A 24,115-nucleotide genomic window follows, 5' to 3' on the forward strand; every position below is an offset into this window, starting at 1 on the left:
GATGACAGGACAGAATGAATTATTCCAGACAGAAGAAAGTGCATGTGCAAAGTTTCCACTGCAGAAATGATCTTGGCCTGCATGTGCGACAGAAGGAAGCGCCATGGCTGGAGCAGAAGGAGTGAAGAAGAGATCTGAGGACAGGAGACTGGGAGGCAGGGAAGGCTTTGCAGGGAGGGTAGGGAGTTTAGATGTAGACTGAGTGCAACAGGAAGCTGCCAGATGGTTTTTAGCAGAGGGGTATCATGTGATTTACATTTTTAATGATCACTCTAGACTAGATACCGTCTGGAGAATGGTTGATAGGAGGGCAAGAGTAGGAAAAGGGATTCCAGTTAGGAGGTTCTTGCAACAGGTTAAGTGAGAGAAGGATGGTGGCGGGGGATGGGGAGAAGTGGAGAGATTCAGGAAAAATTGGGAGGCAGACCTGACAGGGATTGCAGATGGACTGGATGTCAGAGTCAAGGAAAAGAAGAACATACGCTGACTTCCAGGTTTTCGGCTTAAGCAAGTGGGTAGATGGTGTGACATTTATTGAGCTGTAATTATTATTAAAGCCTAGGGAGGAGCAGGGGGTTTGGGGTGAGGGGAGGCATAAAGCAAGAATCTGGTTTTAGACATGTTAACAGATGTTAAACAGGCCATAGGGTATGCGTCTGCAGCTCAGGGGAAGGTCAGGGCTGGAGATGTGGCCCTCAGCCCAGTCATGCTACTGAAAGCCATGGGATTAGCTAAAATCACCTAGGGGGAGATTATAGCTAGGGAAGAAAAGATGGCACAGCACTAACCACCATGAAGAGAGATAGAGAAGGAGCAGCCAGTGGGGAAACCTGGTGAGCGCAGTGTCACAAAAGCCAAAGAAAGAGTTTCAGGAAAGGAGGGGTGGGTACTGTGACGGCCCTGCTGAGAGGTGAGGCCAGGCTGCCTCCTTTTCTCTTCTTCTCCTCCTTAGTAGTTCCAAAATTCTCTTGTGCTTCACCATTCCATTAGTACTTACCCCCGTGATACATACATTTCTCTGCTATTATATTAAAATATTCAAATTATACCCCTCTGCCCTCTATTTCCCACTGCTCACCATCACCTCAAGTAGGATGAAATCGCAGAATATTCACTAGCTCCCGTACTCTGCCCACCTCACTGTCTTGTAATATTCTTACCCCTCTCCCTGTAACAGCCTTCCAACATAGAGGTTTTACTGAAATAATCAAGTGTTCTATTTCTAGACATTATTAGATTTTCTCCGAACATATGACTTTATTTCAAGAATCTTTAGTTTTCACTAAAGAAAACTGTTCTTTAGTGAACAGCTGACCACTGTTGACTCTATCTTTCCTTACTCTGGAGATCTCTGTTATGATGAATTTCTTATTTGATGGAGAACTTTTTGAAGATTTCCCTCAAATGGGCTCTGTGGATGACATTCTCTTCATCCTTACTTCAGTGCTAGTATTTTCTCTTATCCTGACAGTCAGTGCCGTCTAGCTGATTTGCGAGGATTTGTCGATTGCTGTCCTTTCTTTTAAGTAGCACACAGTGTCCTTTCACTGTCATCAAGATTCCAGTGTTGCAGACAAGAAGTGTGATTATTTTTCCTTTCAAAGTATTTTTCCTTTGGAAGCTTTCTAATTTTTGTTCTTCTTTGTGGTATTTCAAGAATTATATCAGCTACTCTTAGGTGCAGGTCTTTTTTTTTCATTGAAGTGAAATTCTCATACATACAAGTAACACTATAAAGTGTATTTTTTCAGTGGCATTTCATGTATTCACAATGTTGTGCAACTGCCACCTCTCTCTTGTTTCAAAACATTTTCATCATCCCAGAAAAACGCTCTGTACCCACTAAATAATTACTGTCTCTTCCTCCTCCCCCATCCTCTGGTAACCCCCAATCAATCACGCCTATGTAATGAAGTCTCCATAAAAACCCAAAAGGGTGGTGTTAGGAGAGCTTCTGGGTTGGTGAACGCAAGGAGGTGCTGGGAGGGTGGCACACCTGGAGAGGGCGTGGAAGCTCTACACCCCTTCCCACATGCCTTGTCCTGCGCGTCTCTTCCATCTGGCTCTTCATGAGTTATATCTTTTCATAATAAACCAATAATCTAGTAAGTAAACTGTTTTCCCATTGTGCTGTGAGCTCCTCTAGCAAATTAATCAAACCTGAGACGAAGGTCATGGGAAACTCTGAATTTTAGCCAGTCAGTCAGAAGCCGGCTGGTAAAAATCTGGACTTGTGACTGGAGTCTGAAGTGGGGGGATGATAGTCTTGTGGGACTGAACCCTAAACCTGTGGGATCTGACACAAACAGCAGGTAAATAGGGTTAGAATTGAGTGAAATTGTAGGACACCCAGCTTGTGTCTGAGAAATCATAAAATTGCTCCATGTGGGGAAAAGAACACACACATCTAGTGTCAGAAGTAGTGTGGCAGTTGTGTGAGAGTAAAGGAGAAACACAGGAATGTGTCTATTTAAATTTATCTGTTTAGATTTTCTTTCTCTTCTGGAGTCAGTATTGGTAAATTATATTTTCCTAGAAATTATCCATTTCATCTCAGTTTTCCATATATTGTGTAAAGTTAAGCAAAATAGTTTTTTGTTTAACTTTCTTTGTATATGTGGTTATTTCCTGCTTTTTCATTTCTTCTTTTGGGCATTTAGGCTTTCAAGGGAGGGTTTTTGAAAGATTGGAACCACTCAATCACGCTTGTGTGCTCGTGGCAATAAACAGGGGCGGTGTTTATCTCTTTCAGACAAAACACTTTAAAGTAGGAGACAGTTTGTTCTCCCAAAGCAATGTCTGGTTTTTAAAACAGTGATCTGATGAGTAAATGAAAAGCAATAGGATATATTGGAGCATATGAGGAAGCCATGTGGTTTAAAACTAATTCAGCCTGACCTTGTTTTTCCAAAAGGGCCTGACGTGGCTGGTGAGCATATGTTGTACCTCTGCTACAAACCTTTACTATGTCCCAAAGACAGGAATGATGCCCTTAAAGGTAGAGAGGTAACTTCCCCCCATATCAGCATTCATTTAAGGATAAGCATCTCTTCTTAGGAACTAAGGATTAAGTACTGACCTGCTGTGTTCACCTCGTGACCACTGACCTGCAGACCACTGACCTGCTGTGCCAGCTAAGATCTCATGACAGTAGTAAAAGAGATATTCCTGTCATATATGATGTATGCTCCTTGTTCCAAGACAGTATATAATCACTCTGTATACCCTACTTCTTTGGTGCCCTTCCTTTCTCGGGGAAGGAAGGCCCCAGGCTATAGTGCTCAAACCTGGCTCACAATAAACTCACCCTGATTTTGATTTATAGATTGATTATGGATTATTTGCATCAACATTTCTTGGCACAGTCATGGGAGGATTTCAGAAAAACCCACTGGAGACCACCTGGAATCTACAATGAACCAGCATTTAGTAGCAGTAGGGGCCCATTGAGCTCCCTGGATCACTGCATTTTTCAGGTCACCCCAGTGAGTTTTCCTGAAACCTGGACCTCCTTATTTTAAGTAGATGGTCCAGAGTTCCTATGAGCTGTTTCAAGCCTTAAGACCAGCTGTCTTAAGGGGGGTACCGGTCATACCCTGGGTAAGAGGAACCTAGGGGGAATTGCTAGGAAAGAGGAACCTAGTGGGAATTTCCTAGGCCAAGGGAGCCTTGGAGAAACTTTGGAGTGAATGGAGCAGGCTGACTTTTTAAATTTGGCTTTAAATTGGAGACTATTGTGTTTATAAAGTCTGAACAAACTGCTTGATAGAGAAATGGGAGTCTGAGCTTGTTCAGCTGTGAAGAGAAGGGGCACCAGCTCCTTCCAGCTGAAAAGCATTCTCAGGTGACTGAGAATCTCGTGGAAGTGTCAGAGGATCAATCCTCGTGACACGTAGTGGTCCCATAGGGGACTCCACTATCATTGACGTTAATTAATTAAAGGCTTATTCAGGGACGTGCATGTTAGTAGTCGTCTCCCAGTGCTCTGAGCCCCAACTGCAGTTTTAGACTGCTGGTGGGAGAAACTGAGGAACATAAGAGAGTGTTCATGACCTTTCTTTCGGGAGTAATACTCACAAGCAGCACATTTCTGACCTACTACACTGTCCCTAGAAATGGTTCAGACTTTATAGTAAAACTAAACTAAAAGAAAAATGGGAAATTGAGACTCTAAAAACCTTCTTGGAACTCTGGCTGGCTTCATGCTGAAAATTTCAAGTGCTTAACAAAATGGGGATAACGGTAAACAGCTGGCAAGATAACCCAGGATAATTTAAATTTACAGTAGCCACTGTAGGGGTCCTTTTTAAGAGCCAGGTAACACAGAAAGTTTTAAAGAGTTGAGCTCGCCACCATCCATCACAGTTGCTCAAGACTAAATGTTCCAGAAGGGGTAGGGCTGGCGCCGTGGCTTGGCGGTTAAGTGCGTGCGCTCTGATGCTGGCGGCCCGGGTTGGGATCCTGGGCGCGCACTGACGCACTGCTTCTCCGGTCACGCTGAGGCCGAGTCCCACATACAGCAACTAGAAGAATGTGCAACTATGACATACAGCTATCTACTGGGGCTTTGGGGGAAAAATAAATAAATAAATAAAAATTTAGAAGGGGTAAATATTTACAAAGAATAGCAAAAAAACTTACCAAGCTTATTTTGTGTCCTGAGGGCTTGGCCTAATAATCATCAGGTTGGGGTCCCAAAATATGGTCAGACAAAAATACAATTGCACCCCACTTTTTGGTCAGAGCTGGTCGGACAGAAATGCAAGTTGCACTCCATTGGGGTCCTACCAAACTGCTGCCAGCCTCAGAGGAATTGCAAGGGACACTAGAGGGCCGCTCCCGGGGCTTAGCAGTTAAGTGCACGCGCTCCGCTGCTGGCGGCCCAGGTTCGGATCCCGGTCGTGCACCGACGCACCGCTTCTCCGGCCATGCTGCGGCCGCATCCCACATACAGCAACTAGAAGGATGTGCAACTATGACATACAACTATCTAGTGGGGCTTTGGGGGAAAAATAAAGGAGGAGGATTGGCAATAGATGGTAGCTCAGAGCCAGTCTTCCTCAGCAAAAAGAGGAGGATTAGCATGGATGTTAGCTCAGGGCTGATCTTCCTCACATAAAAAAAAAAAATACTAAAGCCGTTTCCCTTAGAATCAAAACATAATAGTGTAAAAAAAAAACAACAATGGACACTAGAAGGAATGTTCCAATTAGATAAGATCATTTGAGAAGTACACTTAAAAGCAAAGGCTTCCAAATTTGAAAATAACCTTATTGAAAATTTTGTTGCCAAAAGCTAATAAAAATTCAGTTATAAAAGCTACCTAAAGGAAAATGTATTAGGCCATGGCTTTACAGACACCCCTGTAAACTACTCCCAGAGTTAATGGGACTCTGAGTGACTTTCTGGGAAACTGCTATGTTAAAAGTTACCAGAATGGTTCAATACCACCAGATAGTTACTGTTTGTCCTGGCTGAAACCTGACAAGATATTTGAAAAGATTTAGCAACTTACAGTCAGAAATTCAGCCAAACAGGAAGCTGATATTCAAAACCTGACAAGAATTTTCTTTCCAGGCCTTTTTCCCTAAGTTAAAATAAAACTAAACTCCCAGAGGGAAAGAAGAAAATTAGGGATGATGTAGCTGGACAGGTAGATTGACATACAATGTCACTTAAGTTGCAACCCAATCTCTGAAGAATTAAGAGCAACTGTCCTTAAAAAAAAAATTGCTTGCGAGACTGGAAATGCAGCTCTAGAGACTCCACTCATTTCTCATTTCAAAAGGCTTATCACCTCTCCAGGAACTGTTATCTATCCCATCACCAATTCCTAAGACTGAAGAAAAAAAGGAAAAAAGGCAAGAAACACCAGCATAAGAGCAGCCTTTCCCAAAATCTAGCATCTTGAGGGTCTTCTTCACAAATATTAGTGAAAAAAGCTTAAAAGTATATTTGAATTCAATTATTCTTTCATAACTAGTGAGCCTTATATTACTGTACGTGATTCATGGCAGTAATTTCAAAAAAATAGCTGTGGAGTCATTGTGTATGTGTGTCTATATGTATGTTATATAAGTGTGATATTTTTTTACCTCTGGATGGTATAATTTCTAAAGAGCTCTATTTAATTGGCTTAAAGTAAGCACTTATGTAAATGCAATAGAAACTAACCCAAATGTCTTTCAAGCTAACATGATATAAAATAATCTTTGGTAAATGAAAGCTTATTTAAGTTTGTTGGTTTGATTAAAATAAATATGTTTTCAGAGCTATCAGCATGGAAACGAGCAAACTAAATAGATGTGAAAAAGATAAAAATGTGGGGTGAAATTTTTAACAATAATTATGTGTTATGGTGTAGATACTTAAAATAATTTCAAATCTTTTTGGTAACTTGAAACCTTAGAGCTTTGCTAATTGAGTTAAATGATAAAATTTATTGATTATCTAGATCATTTCCAAATAAGATAAAATATTAGATATTAATTATTAAATATAGGTTGATCTACTTTTGGCTTCTTATTACAGGGAAACCAAAAGATGTTTGGGTCTATTAGTAAACATGTTTTTTAAAATTAAACACCCTCCTCTCTTTTTTTTTTTTTATAATTTTATTTATTTATTTTTCCCCCAAAGCCCCAGTAGATAGTTGTATGTCATAGCTGCACATCCTTCTAGTTGCTGTATGTGGGACATGGCCTCAGCATGGCCAGACAAGCGGTGCGTCGGTGCGCACCTGGGATCTGAACCCGGGCCGCCAGCAGTGGAGCATGCGAGCTTAACTGCTAAGCCACGAGGCTGGCCCTAAACATGTTTTTATTTTAATAAAGACTGTACTATGGAGTAGCATGTTTCTAGAAATTATAAAAAGTATTTATAAATTTGCCAAGCCACAGTATGCTAATGTAAATGACAGTTTATAATTGCTTACTTCTTAGTTTTTACTAAAAATTAAGGTCCATAAAGGTTAAAAATTCTAGTATATGTGATTAAAGCTATTAAAATTTAATAAAGAAGACATCTTTGTATTCAAGGAAAGTAAGATGTATGTTTTCAGTAAAGAAGGTATAAAGAATGGAAAAATTTTTGTTAAGAAAGATAAATTTATCCTAAAGTACTACGAAGGAAAGAAGGCCTGGGATAAATTCTGAATGTAAAAAGAAAGGTATAGAGGGGAGGAACCCTGAGGAAAGAATTTTGTACATGGTCAAGTTGGCCATGATTAAAATGAATTTAATTAAGTAAGTTTTAATATCAAAAGTAAGCTGGTATAAAAATTAGAATTTGGTTTTCCCTTTCTTTTTTTTTTTTTTGTGAGGAAGATCAGCCCTGAGCTAACATCCATGCTAAACCTCCTCTTTTTGCTGAGGAAGACTGGCTCTGAGCTAACATCTATTGCCAATCCTCCTCCCTTTTTTTCCCCCAAAGCCCCACTAGGTAGTTGTATGTCATAGTTGCACATCCTTCTAGTTGCTGCATGTGGCATGTGGCCTCAGCATGGCCGGAGAAGCGGTGCGTTGGTGTGTGCCCGGAATCCAAACCCAGGCCGCCAGTAGCGGAGTGCGCTCACTTAACTGCGAAGCCACGGGGCCTGCCTGATTTTCCTTTTTTTTTTTTTTTTTTTTACTATCTCCGTATTTATTGACTATGATTTAGAATTCCACATTCACCCATCCATCAAATACTTATCGAGCATTATGTGCTAGGAACAATTCTTAATTTAGACATATGAACAGATATTTTCTCTGACAAAAAAAAATCACTTACTTTGCTTTTAAATTATATGGTTCTCAATAGATTTTTTTCCTCTACAGGTATAAGGTTGTTTTCCTCAATAGGAAAAAACTCTAAAGCTGAAAAATGATAACTTGAAAATACCAAAATTTTCTCCATCCTACTTTCTTCCAACCTTTATTTCTAGCTCCAATATTGATTACTGACAACGAGTGTTACATCAGTTCCATCCCCAAATGATGACCATACACTGCAATAGGCACCAGGAAATAACAGATCAGGGTTATTTATTCTATATTCTACCCCAGGACTACCTCACCCATGCTCATGGTTACCACTAGATAAGGGTACCACCAACTCTGTATCTCCAGCCTGAGGTCACTAACTGCTTACTAAATATGTATTCCTGAAAGTCTCATAGGCATCTATGAACTCATCCCTCCTGCCTCACCTTCTCTTCAGACTGTGTTCTGGTAACTAGCACTCTCATTCATATAGTCAATCAAATCAGAACACAAGGATCACCTCAGATTCTTTGTTCTCTCCCATTGTCCCCTTTGCACCTACCTTTACACTCTGATTTCTGCTTCCCAATTCTCTCTCAAATTCATCCTCTCATCTGCTACTGCTTTATTTATTTATTTATTTTAAAATTTTTTGTTTATTGCAGTAACATTGGTTTATAACATTGTAAAAATTTCAGGTGTACATCATTATACTTCTATTTCTGCATAGATTACATCATGTTCTCTACCCAAATACTAATTGCAACCCATCACCACACACATGTGCCGAATTATCCCTTTCACCCTCCTCCCTCCCTCCTTCCCCTCTGGTAACCACCAATCCAATCTCTGTCTCTATGTGTTTGTTTATTGTTGTTATTATCTACTACTTAATGAAGGCAATCATATGGTATTTGACCTTCTCCGTCTGACTTATTTCACTTTGCATAATACCCTCAATGTCCATCCATGTTGTCACAAATGGCTGGATTTCATCGTTTCTTATGGCTGAGTAGTATTCCATTGTGTATACGTACCACATCTTCTTTATCCATTCATCCCTTGATGGGCACTTAGGTTGCTTCCAAGTCTTGGCTATTGTGAATAATGCTGCAATGAACACAGGGGTGCATGTATCTTTACGCATTGGTGTTTTCAAGTTCTTTGGATAAATACCCAGCAGTGGAAGAGCTGGATCATATGGTAGTTCTATCCTTGATTTTTTGAGGAGTCTCCATACTGTTTTCCATAGTGGCTGCACCAGTTTGCACTCCCACCAGCAGTGTATGAGAATTCCCTTCTCTCCACATCCTCTCCAACACTTGGTGTTTCCTGTCTTGTTAATTATAGCCATTCTGATGGGTGTGAGGTGATATCTCATTGTAGTTTTGATTTGCATTTCCCTGATAGTTAGTGACTTTGAACATCTTTTCATGTGTCTGTTGGCCATCTGTATATCTTCTTTGGAGAAATGTCTGTTCAGGTCTTTTGCCCATTTTTGAATTGGGTTGGTAGTTTTTTGTTGTTGAGATGTATGAGTTCTTTATATATTTTGGAGATTAAGCCCTTATCAGATGTATGGTTTGCAAATATCTTATCGCAATTGTTAGGTTGTCTTTTTGTTTTGTTGATGGTTTCCTTTGCTGTGCAGAAGCTTTTTAGTTTGATGTAGTCTCATTTGTTTATTTTTTCTATTGTTTCTCTTGCCCAGTCAGACATGGTGCTTGAAAATATGTTGCTAAGACCGATGTCGAAGAGCGTACTGTCTATGTTTTCTTCTAGAAGTTTCATAGTTTCAGGTCTTACATTCATGTCTTTAATCCATTTGGAGGTAATTTTTGTGTATGGTGTAAGGTAAGGGTCTACTTTCATTTTTTTGCATGTGGCTATCCAGTTTTCCCAGCACCATTTGTTGAAGAGACTTTCTTTTCCCCATTGTATGTTCTTGGCTCCTTTGTCAAAGATTAGCTGTCCATAGATGTGTGGGTTTATTTCTGGGCTTTCAATTCTATTCCATTGATCTGTGTGTCTGTTTTTGTGCCAGTACCATGCTGTTTTGGTTACTATAGCTTTGTAGTATATTTTGAAATCAGGGACTGTGATACCTTCAGCTTTGTTCTTTTTTCTCAGGAATCCTTTAGCTATTCTGGGTCTTTTGTTGTTCCATATAAATTTTAGGATTCTTTGCTCTATTTCCGTTAAAAATGTTGTTGGAACTTTGATATGGATTGCATTGAATCTATAGATTGCTTTAGGAAGTATGAACATCTTAACTATGTTAGTTCTTCCAATCCAAGAGCACGGAATATCTTTCTATTTCTTTGTGTCTTCTTCAATGTCTTTCAGCAATGTTTTATAGTTTTCGGTGTACAGATCTTTCACCTCTTTGGTTAAGTTTATTCCTAAGTATTTTATTCTTTTTGTTGCAGTTGTAAATGGGATTGTATTCTTAATTTCTCTTTCTGCTACTTCATTGTTATTGTATAGAAATGCAACTGATTTTTGTATGTTGATTTTGTATCCTGCAACTTTACCATATTCGTTTATTACTCTAAAAGTTTTCTGGTGGATTCTTTAGGGTTTTCTGTATATAAAATCATGTCATCTGCAAATAGTGACAGTTTCACTTCTTCCTTTCCAATTTGGATCCCTTTTATTTCTTTCTCTTGCCTGATTGCTCTGGCTAGGACTTCCAGTACTATGTTAAATAGGAGTGGTGACAGTGGGCATCCTTGTCTGGTTCCTGTTCCTAAGGGATAGCTTTCAGTTTTTCACCATTGAGGATGATATTAGCTGTGAGCTTGTCATATATGGTCTTTATTATGTTGAGGTACTTTCCTTCTATCCCCATTTTATTCAGAGTTTTTATCATAAATGGATGCTGTATCTTGTCAAATGCTTTCTCTGCATCTATTGAGAGGATCATGTGATTTTTATTCTTCATTTTATTAATGTGGTGTATTATGTTGATTGATTTGTGAATGTTAAACCATCCCTGCATACCTGGAATAAATCCCACTTGATCATGGTGTATAATCTTTTTAACGTATTGTTGTATGCGATTTGCTAGTATTTTGTTGAGGATTTTTGCATCGATGTTCATCAGTGATATTGGCCTATAATTTTCTTTTTTTGTTTTGTCCTTGTCTGGTTTTGGTATCGGGGTAATGTCGGCTTCGTAGAATGAGTTAGGGAACTTCCCCCCCTCCTCAATTTTTTGGAAGAGTTTGAGAAGGATAGGTATTAAGTCTTCTTTGAATGTTTGGTAGAATTCACCAGGGAAGCCATCTGGTCCTGGACTTTTATTTTTGGGGAGGTTTTTGATTACTGTTTCGATCTCCTTACTGGTGATTGGTCTATTCAAATTCTCTACTTCTTCTTGATCCAGTTTTGGAAGATTGTATGATTCTAAGAATTTATCCATTTCTTCCAGATTGTTGAATTGGTTGGCATATATCTTTTCATAGTATTCTCTTATAATCTTTTGTATTTCTGAGGTGTCTGTTGTAATTTCTCCTCTTTCATGTCTGATTTTACTTATTTGTGCCTTCTCTCTTTTTTCTTGGTGAGTCTAGCTAAAGGTTTGTCAATTTTGTTGATCTTTTCAAAGAACCAGCTCTTGGTTTTATTAATTTTTTCTATTGTTTTTTTGGTCTCTATTTCATTTATTTCTGCTCTGATTTTTATTATTTCCCTTCTTCTACTGATTTTGGGCTTTGTTTGTTCTTCTTTTTCCAGTTCCTTTAGGTGCATTATTAGATCGTGTATTTGAGATTTTTCTTGTTTGTTGAGATAGGCCTGTATTGCTATAAACTTCCCTCTTAGAACCGCTTTTGCTGTATCCCATAAATTCTGGCATGTCATATTTTCATTTGTCTCCAGGTATTTTTTGATTTCTTCTTTGATTTCTTCGTTGACCTAGTCATTGTTCAGTAGCATTTTGTTTAATCTCCATGTATTTGTGGCTTTTCTGATTTTCTTCCTATAGTTGATTTCTAGTTTCATACCGTTGTGGTCAGAAAAGATGCTTGGTATTATTTCAATCTTCTTAAATTCATGGAGACTTGTTTTGTGGCCTAATATGTGATCAATCCTGGAAATGTTCCATGTGTATTTGAAAAGAACGTGTTTTCTTCGGTTTTTGGATGGAATGCTCTGTATATATCTACTAGGTCCATCTGTTCTAGTGTGTCGTTTAAGGCCAATGTTTGCTTATTGATCTTCTGTTTGGATGATCTATCCGTTGGTGTAAGTGGAGTGTTAAAGTCCCCTACTATTATTGTGTTACTGTCTATTTCTGTTTTTATGTCTGTTAATAATTGCTTTATATATTTAGGTGTACCTACATTGGGTGCGTAGATATTTACAAGTGTTATATCCTCTTGTTGGATTGTTCCCTTGATCATTATGTAATGCCCTTCTTTGTCTCTTTTTACAGTTTTTGTTTTAAAGTCTATTTTGTCTGATATGAGTATCGCTACCTCAGCTTTCTTTTCATTGCCATTTGCGTGGAGTATCTTTTTCCATCCCTTCACTTTCAGTTTGTGAGTGTCTTTAGGTCTGAAGTGTGTCTCTTGTATGCAGCACATATATGGCTCTTGTTTTTTTATCCAATCAGCCACCCTATGCCTTTTAATTGGAGCATTTAGTCCATTGATGTTTAAAGTAGCTATTGATAAGTATGTACTTACTGCCATTTTTTAACTCTTTTTTTTTCTCAGTGTTTTAGTAGTCCTTCTCTGTTCCTTTTTTCTTCTATACAGAATTGATGGTCACTTTAGTTTGACCTCTGTCTGTAAGCTGTACTCTTTAACTCCCCTCCTCCCTCCTTTTATGTTTTTGATATCATATCTAACCTCTTTTTTGTGCATTTGTATCCATTATGTTCTTATCATGGAAATAGATAATTTTTCCTCTTTGTGGTCTTCTCTTTTCCCCTTAAATCAGTCCCTTTAACATTTCTTGTAGCACTGGTTTCTTGTTAACAAACTCCTTTAATTTTTGCTTGTCGGGGAAATTTTTGATCTCTCCTTCCATTTTGAATAATAACCTTGCTGGGTAGAGTATTCTTGGCTGTAAGTTTTTTCCTTTTAGCACTTTAAATACATCGTGCCACTCTCTTCTAGCCTGTAAGGTTTCTGCTGAGAAGTCAGCTGATAGCCTTATGGGGTTTCCTTTGTATGTAACTTGATTTTCTCTTGCTGCTTTTAGGAGTCTCTCTTTGTCATTAATTCTAGACATTTTGATTATGATGTGTCTTGTTGTGGGCCTCTTTGGGTTTATCTTGTTTGGGGCTCTCTGTGCTTCCTGTACCTAGATGTCTGTTTCCTTCCTTAGGTTAGGGAAGTTTTTGTCTATTATTTCTTGAAATAGATTCTCTGCCCCCTTGTCTCACTCTTCTCCTTCCAGGACGCCTATAACACGGATGTTAGAGCGCTTGATGTCCCAGAGGTCCCTTAGACTGTCCTCACTCTTTTTAATTCTTTTCTCTTTTACCTGTTCAACTTGGGTAATTTCTTCTAGTCTTTCGTCCAGCTCACAGATCCGTTCTTCTGTATCCTCTACTCTGCTTTTGAGTCCCTCTAATGAATTTTTCATTTCCAGTATTGTATTCTTCATTTCTGATTGGTTATTCTTTATATCTTCCATTTCTTTGTTGACATTCTCACTGAGTTCATCTATTCTTCTCCCCAGATGAGTGAGCATCCTTAACACTCTTTGTTTGAACTCTCTGTTGGGTAGGTTGCTTATTTCTGTTTCACTTAGTTCCTTTTCTGGGGTTTTATCCTGTTCCCTTACTTAGAATGTATTCTTTTGCCTCCTCATTTTGCCTCTTTCCCTGTGCTTTCCCCTGTCTCCTGCTCTTGGATAGGTGATTTTATGTAAGTGATGCCTTAGGAGGCTTCCAGTGTGCTTCCCTCAGTTCTCAATGTTCCAGGGGTGACCCCTATGTGGGCTACGTGTGTCCTTCTGTTGTGGCCTGTTTGCTCTCCCTGTAGGCACCCAGGGAGGCCGAGTTATGCTCCTGGCCAGCTGTTGTAATGCTCAGCTGCTTGTAGTTGTTGTGGGCCCTTCAGTCTCTTTATCAGGTGTGGGGAGCCCCAGCACAGTTGGCTGCAAGTTCTAATACCACATTTGTGTTGCAGTTTTTCTTTTAAGTGAGTAGGCCCCCAGGGTGGCAGGTTGTTAGGCTCAGGGCCTTACAATTGCTATAAGCCTCTAGCCTATTAGGTCTCTTGTCAGCTCTCTGAGGATTGCAGCTGGGTGGGGCTGGCCTCAGGCACAGGAGCACCCAATTGTTTCAGGCTTTGGAAGGTGGGGCAAACCCCCTATGTGGGTCTTTGAGAAGCACAAGTCTTCTGCAGCTGACAAGCCCTGCCGCCCACAGGTCCACACACACAGTCAACACTGTCCTGCGCCTTGTGTGTGCCCCGACCTCCTGAAGCGGACCCAGTCTCTCCACGGCGGGAGCCCCACACACTCTGCCACTGCTCCACACTCTCCACTCGCTCCTTGTGCATGCCCTGCCCCACTGAAGTGGGCTCAGTTGCCAGGCTGCAGAGAATCCAGTCACCAATCTATGCAGGCCCACAAGTTGCCTGAGGGCTTGTTGTTCGGTGGGGCCAGTCTCTAGGGTGGGCTGCCTGCCCTGGCTGAGCTGGATTAAATCGGTGCTCTAGCGGGTGGGGCAGACCCTGGGCTAGCAGGCCTCAGGGAGAACTCCAATGGTGTCTGTGTCAGCATGCCCACACCAGGCCACAACAATGGCCACCGCCAATGTCCCAGTCCCTGGAGAGATCTCACCTCTCACCGAGATGCACTCAGGGCCTATTAGGTGAGTCTCTTTTCACCACAGCACTGTGCACCTTTCTTTCTGGTGATTTTAGGTTGCTTTCTGAAACGGGTGAGTTTGCGCGTGGGCCTTTTAAGAGCCGGTTTTAGTTTCTTTGTGAACCAGCTTTTCTGAGGGTACTCCCCAATGTTTTAGTAGCAGGCAAAGTCAGATATTATGCTACTTGTCTTGATTGTGCTGGGTCCACAAAATGCCCACAGCGGGGGTGCTCCCCGGCTCAGGGCCCCGTGCCTCCAGGGAGGGCTGCCTACCTGTGGGCTGCTCCCCGGCGGCCGTGAAGCTGGCAGCTTGTGAGGGCGGCGTTTTTCCTCTCCAGAAGGGAGTCTCTGCCTCTTCCACCTCAATTAGGATTGTCCGTTTTTGCAGGAGATCTTCTTATCCAGTTTTCAGTTCTGTCTCAGGGGTAATTTTCCACAAGTAGTTGTAAATTGGCTGTGTCCATGGGAGGCTGTGAGTTCAGAGTCTGCTTATGCCACCATCTTGATTTTCCTCCCGTTTTCCCTTTCTTAAAAGGATAATTTTCCTAGACTTTTAGTCTGCTCTAGATAAAGAGATTATAAAAGTTTTTCTTTACTTTTGAGTGAGTCTAACTTTGGTTAAATGGATAACTAGGAACAACAAAAGACCCCAAATAGCCAAAAGAATCTTGAGAAGAAAGAACATAGCTGGAGGTATCATACTCCCTGATTTGAAAATATACTACAAAGCTGTAGTAACCAAAAGAGCATGGTACTGGCATAAAAACAGACACACAGATCAATGGAACAGAATCAAGAGCCCAGAAATAAACCCACACATCTATGGGCAGCTAATTTTCAACAAGGGAGCAAAGAACATACAATGGAGAAAGGAAAGTCTCTTCAATAAATGTTGTTGGGAAACCTGGACAGCCACATGCAAAAGAATGAAAGTAGACAATTATCCTACACCATAAACAAAAATTAACTCAAAATGGATTAAAGACGTGAATTTAAGACCTGAAGCCATGAAACTTCTAGAAGAAAATATAAGCAGTATGTTCTTCAACATTGGTCTTAGCAACATATTTTTGAGTACCATGTCTGACCGGGCAAGAGAAACAATAGAAAAAATAAACAAATGGGACTACATCAAACTAAAAAGCTTCTGCACAGCAAAGGAAACCATCAACAAAATGAAAAGACAGTCTAACAATTGGGAGAAGATATTTGCAAACCATATATCTGATAAGGAATTAATATCAAAATATATAAAGAACTCATACATCTCAACAACAATAAAGCTAACAACCCAATTCAAAAATGGGCAAAAGATCTGAACAGACATTTCTCCAAGGAAGATATACAGATGACCAACAGACACATGAAAAGATGTTCAACATCATTAACTATCAGGGAAATGAAAATCAAAACTACAATGAGATATCACCTCACACTTATCAGAATGGCTATAATTAACAAGACAGGAAACAACAAGTGTTGGAGAGGTTGTGGAGAGAAGCAAACTCTCATACACTGCTGGTGGGAGTGCAAACTGGTGCAGCCACTATGGAAAACAGTATGGAGATTCCTCAAAAAATTAAGGATAGAACTACCATATGATGAAGCTATTCAACTGCTGGGTATTTATTTATTTATTTATTAAATTTTTTGTTTATTGCAGTAACATTGGTTTATAACATTGTATAAATTTCAGGTGTACATCATTATACTTCTATTTCTGCATAGATTACATCATGTTCACCACCCAAATACTAATTACAACCCATCACCACACACATGTGCCGAATTATCCCTTTCGCCCTCCTCCCTCCCCCCTTCCCCTCTGGTAACCACCAATCCAATCTCTGTCTCTGTGTGATTGTTTTTTGTTGTTTTTATCTTATACTTATGAGTGAGATCATACAGTATTTGACTTTGTCCCTTTGACATATTTCGCTTAGCATAATACCCTCAATGTCCATCCATGTTGTCACAAATGGCCAGATTTCATCGTTTCCTATGGCTGAGTAGTATTCCATTGTGTACATATACCACATCTTCTTTATCCATTTGTCCCTTGATGGGCACTTAGGTTGCTTCCAAGTCTTGGTTAATGTGAATAACACTGCAATGAACACAGGGGTGCATGTATCTTTATGCATTGGTGTTTTCATGTTCTTTGGATAAATACCCAGCAGTTATTTATCCAAAGAACATGAAAACACCAATAAATATCCAGCAGTTATTTATCCCAAGAACTTGAAAACACCAACGTGTAAAGATACATGCACCCCTGTGTTCATTGCAGCGTTATACACATTAGCCAAGACTTGGAGGCAACCTAAGTGCCCACCAAGGGATGAATGGATAAAGAAGATGTGGTATATATACACAATGGAATACTACTCAGCCATAGGAAATGATGAAATCCGGCCATTTGTGACAACATGGATAGACATTGAGGGTATTATGCAAAGTGAAATAAGTCAGAGGGAGAAGGTCAAATACCGTATGATTTCCCTCATTAAGTAGTAGATAATAACAACAACAAACAAACACATAGAGACAGAGATTGGATTGGTGGTTACCAGAGGGGAAGGGGGGAGGGATCATGGATTATTTGTGACGACAGACCTAAATTGTTAAAGAGAAGACAAGTGGCCAGGGTTCAGGAAAAGACAGGAATGAGGGAATTTCCCAAGACCAACAATTTAACGGAGAGAGCTGCTAGACCTTCACACAGCAGTGAAGCTAGATCTGTGTATCTGTGTGGTCTCGAGCCACCTGACTCCTGTTTTCTCTCTCTCTCACTCTCTGTTTCCCTTGTATATTTAAAGAAATTTATTAAGCTATTTCTCACAGGCTGCAGAAAAGATTCTTTATTATGAACAGGGAGATGCAGTTCCAATTTACAAGAAAACTGAGAAAAATCACTACAGGGAAGTTGGTGCCACTGTCTTTATAAGATCCAGGTTCCTGATTTCCAATTCTCTTCCTAGTACACGTCTGGAACACGTAAAACATACAGGAAAAGGACCAAACCCAATAATGACTGAAAGACTAGGTAAGGGCAGTGCAGTTACAGCCGTTTCCATCTCTCATATACCAACACATCTTGTGCCCTCCTTGAGGACACACGCAAATATACTTCCTCAAAATTTTTCCCTCGTGAATTTGTAAGGAACTCAAATTAAATATGATGATATGATGCCATATTGTTTGAACATATTAAAAATTACTCTTTTAGAAAAAGAACAAGAGTTCACTAGCTCATTCAACTTTGATTCTTAATAAAAATGAGTTAATCATGAACTCAGAGCTGCCTGAATCTGCTTTAATCCAAGATGTGTTTACAGCAAAGAGTTTTTGTTTTGTCAGTGTTTAAGGGCTAGAAAGGACATTGTGGCTAGAGCCACTAGGACCCTCCCACCTCTCTGCCCTTTCTTGTCATATGAGACGCTATGCAGCCTGGTAATGGCTGCTCTAAATCTGCTCAGAATTCAGGTAAGGCTGATGCCTACTTGGGCGAGGCAGGAACAGCTGCATTTCCTTCTCTGAGGGACTTACCACCCTCAGCGGTTATGTGGCAACCAATAGCACACAAAGAGAGGGCCGCTGGGGGCAGAGGCGGCTTCCTGTGCACCACTCACCCTGCCATGTACACAAGTCCCTGAGAATGTCGACAAATGCTATAATGGCAGAGCAGTGGAAGTGGTCTGGGAGCACAGAGGAGCCAGCCTAGATGTAACTACATCTCAATTAAAAAAACCCCAGCAGGACTCCCTAAACTGCTCACTGACCTCACAGACTCCGTGACCCTAACTAGGAAATGATAGCCTTTGCTGAGTAGAAAAAGGAAAGAGAATTCAGATAGGGGAAGGCACTAAGGGAGCAGCTGTTTCCCTATTGAGAAACGTAAATAGAATAATTTTCCTAGAGGCCGGGGTAGGGAGGGACAGAAGACGTGAGAGAAATTTATTTCAAATAGCAGAGGTTCCCCTATTCCCTTAGTTAAGAATTCAGAGGTCTGGGTGTGGGAGTGAGGGTGGGGGAGGGTTAGGAGAGGAGGACAATGCAGCCTGAGTCCCCAGCTCTCTGCAGTCTGAGGCGCAATGTGGCCTTGGAGGCACTAGAATCCTAGTGTGAGAGTTAGTAGTTCTGAGATCTCAGGCAAGTTAATTGGCCTCTCTGAGCCTTGGTTTCCTCAAATGTAAAACGAGGGTAGTGTCGTCTACTCAATGAGGCCACACAGAAAGCCAGATTCCTGTTGTATGTCACAGTGCCTAGTGATTAGCAAGGGCTCTTCCATTGTCTTGGTCTCCCTGCCTCCTTATCCTTTCCAGCCCCTCAGGAAACATGTGGTAATGTGAGGCTGAAATGAGAGAACGCATGTGATGCTCAGAGTATAGATCTTGCATCTGGTGGATGCTCAATACGTATTCATTCCTGTCTTCCTTCTGACCAAGTCCTCTTCATCTTCTCGGTCGCTCAGCCAACACTGCCTACCTAGAGCAGTCATTGTCACCTCCTTAGTGCTGTAACTTGCCCCTATGTCATTTATCTTTATTGGGTTCCAATGTTTTCATTGCTGCAAAGAGACCAAAATCAATGTCTTTGTGCATAAGTTTCTTCTGCATGAAGGATTTTTCCTTGGGGTAAATCCCAGAAGTGGAATTACCAAGGAAAAGGTACAAATATTTCAAATGTTCAAATGTTTCTGAGACATCAAATGAACTACCAAGAAGCTTTTTATTCATTTAAAAAACTGCCTATAATATATGAGAGTGCCTGTCGCACTGTCTCCTACTGTACTGAGTATTCACATTAAAAATACACCGTGCTAATTTGATAGGCAAAATATGATATCCAATTTTCTTAATTTGCATGTTTGATTACCTGTGAGGATGACTATCTTTCATCTTATTTATCTTATCTATTTTTTCTTTATGTTTCATCTTTTCATATCCTCTCATTAATCAACAATTGTGGTAGTATTTCTCTCGTTGACTTGTAAGGGGGAATGGACTTTGTTTTAAAGATTCCTACAATGTTCCCCATTGTGTAGGAGGTAGAGGAGGAGTGGGGAGCATAGGAAAGTGTGCAATCTCTGCATCACCACAAGTACCTCATTTCCCGGAGAAAAAGCTTCCCTGTTTTTAAATCATTGGATCATGATAAAACTATCAATTATAAAACAAGGAAACAACATCATTTTTTTTTTCACAGTGTCTATTGGCAAGTTTTTCATCAAGTAAGCAACGTATAATGCTACATACATGAGTAATCTGTGTCCCTGTGTCAGACACTGGCTGAAAAGTGCACTAATTCATTTAATCTCCCAAATAACACCTCGAGTTAGGTATTATTCTACCCATTGAGGTAGAATATAATTGAGGAAATTGAAGCTCAGAAAAATAAAGCCACTTTTCCAGGCTATATATAATTTGTCCAAAATTTTATGGCCAATATGTGGTAGGCCCAGAATTTGTGACCCAGTGGGTCTGACAGCAGAGCTCAGTCCCTCTTTCCACCACAAGGACGTTTTGGGGACAAGTGCGGGGCACCAGGCCACCAAGTCAGAGCTTGGTTCCCATGAGGCAGCACCTGCAGCATAACCTCTGCCCCCATGGAGAGCTTGGAAACAACTTGTAACCACACAGAAAGGTCACCAGCAGAGTGAGGGGGAAGGGCCCACTTTCCCCGCCTCCCCTGCCTCTGCAGATGGTGCCACCGCTCAGCTGTCCCCAATGATGGGGCAGTGGGAAGCTGTCCTGGCCCCTCACTCACCACACATGCCCTCCTCTGCCGGGGAGTAGAAGAAGGAAGTAGGCTGAGCCATGCGTAGGGGACGGAGAGAAGGACCTGAGATTGTAGAGATTGTTCCCACCAAACAGGAAGGTGGACAATGAGTCAGTGCTCTGACATCTCAGCAGCAGCAGCCCAACACAGCAGGGCAAATAATTGCCTTTTGAAGTAGAGGTCTGATGGAGGTTTTCATGTTCTGAGGAATTTCCTGAGGGCATCCTAGAAAAGCCCTAGACCCCTTTCCCTCCCAATCAACCTCAAAAAAACTTGAGGAATCAGGATGTTAACACCAGGCAAGCCCCAGCTGCCCACCAGTCCCCCTCACGCCTGACTCCTCAGCCTCCCGCCACACCCTCCCTGGAGCAGCCCCACCTGTTCTGCTACTCACCTAGAATGAGGCTGATTTGGAGCATCAGGATCTGGCAGGGGAACCAGCTGCTGCGTAGGGAGTCCATGTCTGCTGGGTGAGGGAGGTTACTCCCTGGCTACTCATCTCCCTGACTCCACCCCTTCCCATCCCCACTCTCTTCTTGAATCCTCTCAGCACACACTCTCCTTGCCTGATGAGCCAAAGGATGCATGAATTTTTAATAATAAGGGTTTTTTGTTTCTGATAATAACCCATATTGATTTCACAAAAATTGGTAAACAAGAAAATTGCACAGAAGAATAAAAATCACTTGTTATCACACCTCACAAAGCTAACCACCATAAACATTCTTCTCCCCCAGCTTTACTGAGATTATTGACATATAGCATATGTAAGTTTAAGATGTACAACATGACGATTTGACACACGTATATATTGTAAAATGGTTACCACAATGAGGATAGTTAACATCTCCATCCCCTCCCATAATTTCCATTTTTTTGCATGTGTGATGATAACTTTTAGGATCTACTCTCTTAGCAAATTTCAAGTGTATAATACAGTGTTGTTAATTATAGTCACCACGCTGTACACTAAATCCCAGAACTTTGTCATTTTATAACTGGAAGTTTGTAGTCTTTGACCAACATCTCCCCATCTCCCCCAGTCCCCAGCCCTGGCAAGTACCAGTCTACTCTCTATGCCTATGAGTTCAGCTTTTTTAGATTCCATATATAAGTAAGAACATAGAGTATTTGCCTTTCTCTGTCTGACTTATTTCACCTAGCATACGGCCCTCAAGGTCCGTACATGTTGTCACAAAAGGCAAATTTTTTTTTCTTTTTATGGCTGAATAATATTCCACTGTATATACATATGCCATATTTTCTTTATCCACTCATTCATCGGTGGACACTTGGGTGTTTCGATGTCTTGGCTACTGTAAATAATGCTGCAATGAACATGAGGGTGATGGACAGACCCTCTTCAAGATCCTGATTTCATTTCCTTCAGTTATATACCCAGCCATGAAATTGCTGGATTTGTAGGCTCAGCCAATTCTCCAAAGAGCTCTAGTTCTTCTTATGGGGAACAGTAGTAGAAACTAAGATCTGGGCACTAGTTCTGCTTGGTGCTACTTGAGGTGGTAGCACTTTTTCAAGTGTCAAGAATTGAGAGTGAGATTTCTCATCCATAGACACAGATTCCACCCAAATCCACAGGCCTCATTATAGTCCTGCTTCTTTGGAAATGAGTAGTCTTTAATGGCACAAATGTATCAGGAAATTATCACAAACATCTTTAGAAGTAAGAGTAGTTAAAATAAAAGCCACTAAAGGAAATGTCATTTGGCTCCCAAAATGTGGAAAAGTTGATTGTTAGGCAAGGAAAACAGAATGAGAGTCTGTGGCTTATTGCTGGACTAGCTAAGTAATAGCTATAGCACGGATGGTATTATTAAGGCCTATTGATAAAAGCAATCAAAATTGTATTGAAAGGATTGATTGACGTCTGGCATGATACCAGTTGACCTACCCCCCAGTGAAACTGGTAAAATTATTAAAAAGAAATTAAAGCCTATGAAAATGGTCCTTAGGACAAACAGCAAAAGAAATGTCTGTTCAAGATAATCTATGAAAACTCCCTTCTCTTCTCTGTGCAGTTTTCCTCAAATCCAGAAAGACCTGCAGGACTTTGGGCGATTCTGAGCTCAGCCACTGGAAGTGGCAACATTGTCTGACTATGGCTCATGCCCCACTCCCCTGGGGAGACGAAGGAGGGAGGTAGTGATGTTGTGCCTGTTGGTGGTGCTCTCTGCTGGCTGCTCTTTGTACTATATTTATTTAGTCCTCCCAACAACCCTGTGAAGTAGGTAATATCCCATTTTACAGATGAACCCATTGAGGATCTGCCCATGATTACACAGCTAGTGGTAGAAGCAGGAATGGAATCAACGTCAGTTTGTCTCCAGAGTCTTGTTTCCAAGCGTGCTTGGATCCCACGGTAAAAGTCATTCTGTGCCCTTAGGATATACAGTCTCATGGGGAGGTAGACGGGATGTGGGGACCCCACTTAAGTTTGGGCCAGGACTGTCTAGTGAAGGAGGAGGGTTGCTGAGGAGTACCAAAGCCTTAGCTTTGGTTATTGGAGGGGAGAATTCGGTTTTAAGTTGGAACTCAAATACAGTTAACACTACTCCTGTGAATCCCTTAGGATGCTGCTGTATTGGAGGCTGACCTACCACCCTCAGCAAGTGTTTCCTCCTGCTCTGGAAGAGATGCCTTTTCTTCCTGATGAAAAGGTTGGCTGGTATTAGGGGCCATGCTGTATGAAACGTGTCCTGCATATTGAAACCTCAGACTCCCTCCCAGACAGTGGTGTGCTGGAGCCAGCTGGAACTGGCTTGTGAGAGCTGATTTCATGCATCTTTTCCCAACTCTGTGTGCAGTGTCAACATGCTGGTAGTTTGAAATGAGCCCTAGTGGGAGTATTTACACCACAGAAATTATCAAATGCTAGAGACCAGGGCTTTTTCCTCCTGAGGAGCCAGCTGTTAGGCAGTTACCAGCACACCACTGCCGACTGGGAAATGCTGGTGGGAACAGAGAGATAGACCAAGGGATCCCAAGGGAACCCGTGGATCTACAGCTTCCATGTCAAACTCACTCCAAGTCCTTCAGCTTTTGAATAAAGTAAATACTACTAGAGTAGAATTGCTGCACAATTTAAGTTTCTATTTCTTTTTCTCTTTCTTCTATTTTGTTATTGAGGGCAAATAACTGAATTTGAGTAGTAAAAGATGTATACGCTGTCTCCACTGGAAAGCAAGATGGCTGACACTGGAATTTGTCTTTGGGCCCAACCCATGATGGAGTCATGCCTGAGTCCTAGGGAGGTGTGGCACCCACCCAGGACGGGGTGGGCTGTGGTGCTAGCTGGGGAAGGAAAGCACACACGTGACTGCTCAAGGTCCATGGGGACCACTAGCAGAGAGGAGCTCGCCTTTGTTTTCCCACAGAACGCTGTGGTGTGGGTCCTCAGGGGCCGAGTGTCTGTCGGAAGAGGAGGTGCTGGGTGAGCCAGCACTAGTCCTGTGAAGCCACCTTGGGAATCAGTGAAGCAGCAGATGGTGACCAGGATGGAAGTGGAAGTCCCTGGCCGTGCCATGACTCAGGTGTGCTCCCTAAACATTTGCTGAATGGAAATCAGTGATGGCCACTGTGCGTAGTTTAGCTGAGAGCTGCTTGTCTTGATCGAGAGCATATGTGACACCCCAGGGTCCTCACAGGCAGGATTGAGACAATGAGACACCCACTCTCAGGTGCCAACCTGCACTTGCACCAGCGTGAGTGGCCTCCTTGCCTCACCTGTTCACAGGGCCTGT

Source organism: Diceros bicornis, chromosome 4, assembly GCF_020826845.1.
Source record: "Diceros bicornis minor isolate mBicDic1 chromosome 4, mDicBic1.mat.cur, whole genome shotgun sequence".
In the NCBI taxonomy this organism is placed as follows: Eukaryota; Metazoa; Chordata; class Mammalia; order Perissodactyla; family Rhinocerotidae; genus Diceros; species Diceros bicornis.